Source organism: Rattus norvegicus, chromosome 19 (assembly GCF_021556685.1).
Source record: "Rattus norvegicus strain SHRSP/BbbUtx chromosome 19, alternate assembly SHRSP_T2T, whole genome shotgun sequence".
Classification (NCBI taxonomy): Eukaryota; Metazoa; Chordata; class Mammalia; order Rodentia; family Muridae; genus Rattus; species Rattus norvegicus.
This window is the reverse complement of record NC_141552.1, coordinates 1145808-1154619: the sequence shown is the minus strand read 5'-3', so window position 1 is coordinate 1154619 and position 8812 is coordinate 1145808.

Here is an 8812-nt window from a genome sequence, read left to right as displayed (position 1 = left end):
CAGCACCCCTAGTTCCCAAGGAGTACCAGACCTCCCCACATCGCAAGAGACCCTCAACATATAATCGGGCAGAAGACCCAGTCCCCCATCCTGCACCCCCTTCTCCCCCCTCACGTTCACACCCCAACACACACACACACACACACACACACACCACAGACACGAAAGGGAGCGAGTAGCATGTAAGGAAACTCCCCTCTGTGTTCTTGACACATATATCGTGTGTCCCAGAAGCTTTCTTTGGCCCTCTTGGGCCTAATCATAAAGACGGAATAAAAGATAGAAAAAAGTAAAGCTCCATTTAGAAATTAAAGAAAAATTTAAAGGACAGAAACTACCCTGTCTTACAACCCAGAAATAATCCTTTTGCTTAGCATTGGCATTTTCAAGCCCATGCTCTAGGCTCGCCCTTGAGGAAATTCCTGCACAGGTGTGCTCATCCCTGTTGTTTTCAATATGCTTTGTGGAAAAGCCATAAGGAATAAATAACTAAATCTATGTGCATAATTAGAGCCATAATATATGCATACTTTTGCATATTGCCTTTTTCACGACGCCTAGTACTGGAATTCCCTGCACCAATCTAATCTTCAAAACTAATGACTTAATCCCAGCACTTGGGAGGTTGAGTCAAGAGGATCATGAGTTCTGATGTAGCCTGGGCTTGTACGACTGTGTGTCAAACACCAACACTAATCATCATCGGTGAGTTTCAATTATAAATGAAATAGATGATGATAAGGTTGCTGTGTTCAAAACAGTATTCTATCCAGATGATACCACAGATGGCAATTCTGACTACATTTGTTTTTTTTCTCCTTTTCTGCTCTTAGATTCAACCTACATGAGTATATATGTTAGAGTCTCTCTCTCTCTCTCTCTCTCTCTCTCTCTCTCTCTCTCACCCACACACACACACTATATATATATATATATATATATATATACACACACATTATACATACATTATACACACACTGCATACACACTACATTGCATACACGTATTATGCACACAAACACATTACCATATGTACACTATACATTCATACATACTGCACACATACTACACACTGCACACATACTATACACACCACACACTTACTACACATGCATACTGTGCACACACTACATAGATACTGCACATGCATACTACACAGACATTACACACATTTTACATACACTATACATACATACACTAAACACATACACCATATACAGATAATAGTACTCTCTCTTCTTTCACTTAAATGACATGGTAGGGATTTTTAATCATTGCTTTCAAACAAAATTATTTTTTTAGCAGTTTCAGGTTAATCTAAAACTAAACAGAAAGATGAAGAGATTCCTATATACTTCATGGAATAAATTTTTCTTGTAATGTAAATATTGTTTTAAAGACCTCATCTCAGTGACAAACTAAAGTCATTTTTGATATAATGCTCCATCCTTCCTCAGAGGGATCAGCGGAGGACATCGGGGTTGCCTCTGGTCTTCAGTGTGATGAGTGATGCTGGAAGATCATACTTCACACCTGTCTCTAATGTTTCCAGAAATCTCTGGGAAATCCACTAAAACTTTGGCTCAGTTTTATATTAAGCTTAAAAGACTCATTGCCCCCCCCCCACTTTGGCCTATTTATTAAGATTCAACGTAATAAAGCAAGTAGTTTCTGTTTAATAGTGTGCTCCTCGTGAAGGGGGTTGGGGAGCTCATTACCACTTGAGCTGGTACATCCTCATGTCAAAGCAGAAGTTGCCATTAGGTCATGGCTGGGATGTGTAAAAATACAGTTAATTCCTTTTCCATGGGCTCTTTAAACAGCTTCAGGCATCTGTGTACTTCCTACCTCCAGCAGGCTAATGAGCTCCAGTCATCTGTGTTACCATGGAAGGCCGGTTGTTTGGTTCCTCCCTCTCACACCTCCAACTATCTGCATCCCTCTTCAAGAAGGACCTGCCTCACTCTCTCTCCAGCTCACATGCATTTAAGAAAATGTCTGGTGGTCTCTCTGTAACTGATATTCTATAGATATGCTCTTACCTCTCCATAGGGATATCTATCACACTCGAGTTCAGCCTGTGCACCACCTTTGCAACAAAAGTGTTGCTGATGCTCTCTTAATGTGTGTAGTGTGTGTGTACGCACGCATGGGAGGGTGTCTGTGGTAGGTACGTGTACATGAAATGACAAATGCCTGTGGAAGCCAGACATTCACTTCATGTACCATCTTTTTCCTTTGGCAATATCCACCCTGGTATTTTTGTTTTGTTTTGTTTGCTTTGAGGGTGTTTCGTTTTGTTTTGTTTTTTGAGATAAGGTCTTTCACTGGGACTTGGGGCTCACCAGCTTGGCTAGGCTGGCTGGCCAGAAAGGTTGAGAGGTCTGTCCATCTCTAACTTCTTAGTGTTGGAATTATAGGTCTGCACCACACTTAGTTTCTTACAAGAGCGGAGAGGGAACTCAGGTGCTCACATCTGCAAGAGGAGCATTTTAGTGATTGAGCCATTCCTCCAATCCTTGTTACAGATTCTCAGTTCTCTACCCTCCATGGTCCCTCACTGGCTGTGTGCCTTTGGTCATATGCCTGATCCACTCAGAGCTACCAGCTTTGTAGGAAGCATAAAGACAGCAGTGCACACACAGAGCACACACAAGGACCAGAGCAGATCTGCACTCAGAACTCTGTTTGTGCTCTACCTTGCTGGTCTTCAATTCTGCATGTGGACAATTCTTAGGCAGTATCTGTAGCCAGAGTAGTAAGTGAACCTACCTGCTGGCCTACTTTCCAAACTAGGACCCACAGACTGCTGAGGGTTTAGTGAAGAGATGACCAAGAGTGCCTTGGACCTGAAGTTTTTCATTATCCCTAATAGGAACATGGACACATACTTACCCCCCAAAATAGCAAGATTCAGGCATGGTTCTAGAGGCCATTCAGTTCTCTGCTCTCCTCACCTCACACACACACACACACACACACAAACCACACTATACCACACCACACACACTTTCTCCAGAAGGGAGCTCCCAAGCCTAATATTGTCAACTTAACAGGACCTAGATCACTATGGAAACAAGCCTTGTACATATGCAGGAAAAATTATCTAGATTAGGTTGATTGAGGTGGGAAGGTCCATCCTAATGTGGGTGACATCATTCCCTGAGCAGGAATTCCAGACTGAGTTAGAAGAAGGCAGAGCACCAGAGCTCATCGCTCTCTGCCTCCTGACTGAGGGTACCATGAAACCAGCTGCCCCACACGACTGCCGCCATGATGGTCCATACTCTCAAATTGTAAGCCAAACAAACCCTTCTTCCTGAGTCACTTTCATTGGGTGTTATGTCACAGCAACAGGGAATAAATAGCCAATACACCCATGATCTCAAGCTCTGAGGGTCTGCTCTGAGCCTGGAACAAAGGAGACTTTAAAAACAAAAGCTAAGAAAAGAGGTTTCTGCCTAGAATTTCAAACTAAATGGTAATTTCACTGCTGCAACCCAGTCAGAAATGAAGATGTCTGTAAAATCAGAGGAAAATGTTGTTTGGTAAAAATGAATGAAAGAATGGGTCTCTGGTGTGCATTTGATGCCAACCCTAAGAGATTCTGGAGAGAGAACTGGAGGATGGGAGCTTAGGTGACATCAGGGACAAGCATGTCAGAAGAGAAGGTGGCTGCTTAACTTCACTAAGTCAAATTGTCTTGGTGTACAAAGGTGTTGGGTGTCTCTCCAGTGCTGTTCAGCATTGGGTTTCCTTTCCCTCCCTGCTTTGGTATAGTAGTTACTGCTTCCTGCTTTATTATGCTCTGTGTTCCAATGGGGTCACCCAAATCCAAGAAAGATATGCATTGCAGGTTTGCCAACCCTGGAGGTCTTCTTACTGGGGAGATAGGCACACTCTTCCTTGCTTATTGGCTTAACCGATAAAGACCCATTTCAGAGGTGCAGAAACTAAGAGCTTGGTGCTTCTCCCTCTAAGCACTCTATGTTCCTCATATACAGATAAACAAAGTAGGCTCTAAAGTGGGATGTGGATCAACCATTAACTTGCTCCCAGCATTGGAAAGTTCTCTATTTCATCTGGGTCTATTTCCCCAAGTTCTCTAAGATTAGAAGGCTAGAAAGGAGCTGAGACAGTGTTTAACATCAGGCCTATGGGATAAGCCCTAAATCCCAAGGCCCTAGCTCCTTGACAAATTAAGATCTGTTCTAGCAGTGTCCTCTAAAGTAGACCATTATGGAATGTTCCAGAGGTCTTGTAATAGTTCTGATATTTTATAGCTGGCATTTTTGTCTTATGGAAAAGTGCCACTGGCGGTATCCTGTCGTGGGTTTTATATTTGGAAGTGGGGTGGTTTAAGAGGAATTTTGATCAAGTGCCTATAGCATAGGCTAAAGAGGAGCCTAGGAGGAAACAGATGAATAATCTGTGTGATCTAGCAGAGAGAGGCAAGAACATTGGAGAGAAGGAAGCAGACAGCAGAACCCCTTGCCTCCCTCAAAGGGGCCCCATGTAGAAGAGGCTACACACCCCTCTTCTGCCCATAAAACTTAGATCTGATCCAGGAGGCAGCTGTCCACTGCACTAGGCCTGCATTCTAGAGGCAGGAAGGAGCCCACCCAGCCTCAGAAGGACTCCAACTGCAAAGGAGTTTTCCACTAACCCATCCTTGCCTCACCCTCCTGAGCTTCAGCTTCCCAGTTGACTTTGGTCTGTTGCTATGAATTGTACTGCTAAACTCTGTATCTCAAGTAGTAGTTGCCTCAGATGAATTCTCGTGTATGCCAGCTTCTGTTGTGCAAACCTTGAACCTTAATTTAAAACTACTGGTTGAATAAAAATGGCTATGGCCAATTCCTGGAGGGAGTAGAAGTAGGTGGGTTTTCAGTTACCTGGTTAACAGTCACAAGAAAGCGAAGAAGGGCATGGGAGAGAGGAGGGAGCCACTGTGAGAGGAGATGGACCATGAGCATGTGGCCAGGAGAAACAGCAAATATTTGGGGTGCACCACTAGGGAAGTATCGAGTCCAGGAGTTAGGAAAGTAGGTTAGGGATTACCCCCCAGTATTTATCAAACCCAAATAAAATAACCATTGTCTGAGTCTCATTCACTTCTAAGCTAGATGGGGATAATTTTAAATTGGCTCAATGACACTTTCCCTTCTGTAAAATGGAGGAAGAGTAAACTTACCTCTGATGATGCTGGTGATAACTGAGACAAGGGACGCCTACAACGTGGTAGCCACAGCACTGTCTCAAGTAGCCAGTGGCAGATGTTACACTGTCCTGCTCTTGTTTTAAATTTGTGCACAGAAAGAGGTGTAGACATGTGTAAGCCAAGACTCCATGCATGTGGAGGACAGAAAATGACCTTGAACATGCCTTCCTCCCTGTTTGAGGAAAGTTCTCTGATTCAGGCACCAGAATAGCTGTCCAGAAAGCTTCTGGGGACTCTCCTGTCTCTGCCTCCATTTCCATCTACAAGACAAACATATCCTGTAAAAGCACAAGGATTACAGGCTTACAGCACCTGGCTTTATTTGGGTCCTGTAGAATTTGAACTCAGTCCTTGTGTATGCGCAACAAACGCTTCACCTACTGAGCCATCTGCTTAGCCCCATCATCATTATTAAAATTAACATGATTACTTCCAGCAGAACAGAAAGGTCTGTGCTGAAACATGCACACTGAGTCTGGGACCCCTTCTTTTCAGGAGAGACTGTAGGTCACCTCTTCCCTGGCAAAGCCTTTTTTATATCCAGCACAGCCTCAGAAAACACCATTCAACAGAGCAGGGAACACAGCCAAGAGCAAGCACAGTGGGTCCTTAGCATCTCCTTTCCTGTCAGTCACTAAGGCAGTTTGTTTGTTTATTGAAATTCCATCTTGAAGGAAGCTCACTATCCCCTGCTTGACCCTGACAAGGGCCTAGGACCTCACTCCCTGGAGGACAACAATCAATACAGAAACCATGTGACCTACTCTGTATTCACACACTGGCCAGAATGCCTGGGGCTCACTAGGTCAGAGACAGGAAAGCATATCAGGGGAAATAAAAAGGATGCTTATTAATGTGCATGGCATGCTGGACCACGGGCATGGGACAATGTACAGAGATGGGCTATCTCAGAAGAACAATAGCCCTCTAAATGGAGAAAGGCATCCATGTGAGGCTACACATTACAAGTCATCCTTAAAAGTCATCTCCTCGATTCTGACATATTGAAAGTCAGATCTCCACTTTGGATCTTTTCTCAAGAGCACAAATAAAGATGAAAACTTGTGTTGCTCGGTCCTAAGAAAGCCCACACTTTCTGCAGTTCAGAAACCCCACAGTTCTTAGTCCTTTAAATATCTTAGGAAATGAATTTGCTCTTGGCAAGTGACAATAGGACCTTGTCAGGTGAGTGAAAGCTGTTTTTGCCCTGAGCACTCCTGTTAATGTATCAGAGTATCTAAACCCATGAAAATGCTTCTCTCCTCTGCCCTTTGTTTTCCTAACAACAATAGTAGCAGTAGGAGGCACACTTTATTTTTTTTGAAGGCTGTTTGTTTACTGAACAAAGACCTAGGCTAGAGAATCCATAGGTACCGTGAACAGAGAAGTGAATGGAATTTTCATTCTTAGTATCTTACTGAAGAACAGAAGCCTGGACTTGGGGCAGTGCACACACACAATCCCAGCTCTCTAGATGTAAAGGCAGTAGAACTGGAAGTTTGAGGCCAACCTAGGCTAAACAGTGAGGGGGCAGGGTTGCCACCACTGGATCTCAATTCTACCTACTCATCAGAAACACTGGGCATCTTTTAAAATACAAATACCCAGGGCTAGAGAGATGGCTCTACCACACTTTATCACACAAGCATAAGGATCTGTGAGTTCCAGAACTCATGAAAAAGCCAGGTATAGCAATGTATGCTTGCAATCCGAGCCTAGCCTGATCAGTAACCCTAGGCCAAAGACTCCATCTTAAAATCAGGTTGCTCTTCAGGATATATCCAGTTGGCCTTTATCCTCTGCATGCACACATCTATACATGCATTCTCATACACATGAATACACACACACACACACACACACACACACACACACACACACACAAATGAAAGCTGAATTACTGATACCTGTCCTTTCCACATAGCATCCAACTCCTGAGAACTCCTCCCCTTACTGAGCCTCGCCCTACTCATCCACAATGGAGAAAATCATGGGATCCTCACAAAGATTACATATAAGCTAGTTAATGTGAAATAGCACATGTATGCCTGGGTTTTCTTAAGACCTCATGGACCTGGTCTGGAGGTGCATGCCAGCACTTGGGAGATTGGGGCAAGGGGAAGATGAATTGGAGGCCAATTCAAGCTACGTAGAAAGACCTCTGAGAACAGAAGTGGGATGGGGGCTCATAGATAATCCTCAAAACAAGAGACTGCTTTTCAGACCTGCTGAAGAACATGAGCCTGGACTTGTGGTGGTGTCCAGGAGAACTGGCAGTCTGAGGACAACCTCAGCTAAATAGTGGGGTGGGGAGAGAGCTTGCAGCTAGAGTAGTGTTTCCTGACTCCAAACACAGGAATCTTTCCTACTTCTCCAATTGCTAGAATCACAGGAGCTGGGCTGATTTCTGAACACTGAGGTTCATGGCCCGCAGTTAGAGCTTTTGTTACCTTTGAAATGGGCTCCGACTGCTCTTATCTGGTCTTATCTCTATTTGCTTCCCTTGGTCCTTTGCTATTGTTGTTATTGTTTCGTTTTTGGTCGCCTTTCTTTCAGAGACATAGCCTTGTGTATACCATGCTGTTACTGAACCTGCTGTTACTGAACCTGAATCCCTTCAGATGATCTTGAACTTCCTGATCCTTCCTGCCTCTACCTCCCAGATGTTAGAGTTACAGGCCTGCACCATGACACGCAGCTTCACGTGTGATGCTTTATCCTGGCAAATGCTCTACCAACTAGCTATGCCACTGGCCCCTGAATTGGGGATTGGATACAGCCTCACTCTGTAACACATATAGCTCACATTCATAGCTAGCGATCCACCTCAGACCAGCAGTGATCCGCCTGCCTCTGTGCTCAAATGCTGGGATCACGCATGTGCTGTCTCTAACCACTGCTTGACTGCACTGTGAGTTCTTGTCTTTGGGTCATGAGGTTCACTATTCCCTGGGACCCAAACACTTCCCATTTTCAAGGACTTGGGCTAGATGCCCGAAGGCTCCAATCCTGCCAGAGCACTCCATTTTCCTCCAGCACCCAGTAGCATTTAATCCATATCCTAGCCTCTGATCTATGTTAGTCCATCTGCTGTTCCTGACTCTTGCTCACAAGGCAGTTTACTCCTTCTTGACCATGAGCTACCGTAAGCTAGCATTTATCCTAATTATTTCTGTCCTGGCCACTGCCCTTAATAATTCAATGTAATACCTTTCATATTTTGTCATTGTTTATTTATGTATTCATTTCAATGTTTTATTGCATGTATTAATTATACATAATAGTGGGTTTCATTGTGACACTTTCATACATGTACATAATATATTTTGATCATACTCACCCCATTAGCCTCTCTTGCTTTCTGTTTTTCAGTAAAGATGGGGTCTCAACCTATCTGAAGGATGTCACAGACGCTTTTGGCGTTATTAATTATTGACTCATTTGTCTGGGAAGTATATGGGAAACTGTCGGTGCCGAAGATTTTGACAGCCAGTCATGCTGTAAATTCACAGTGGCAGATGGGTGTGGTTAGCAGCATATGGCTCGAAGTGCAAGTCAGTGTTTATGTATTTTTACAAATGACGCCTTTAT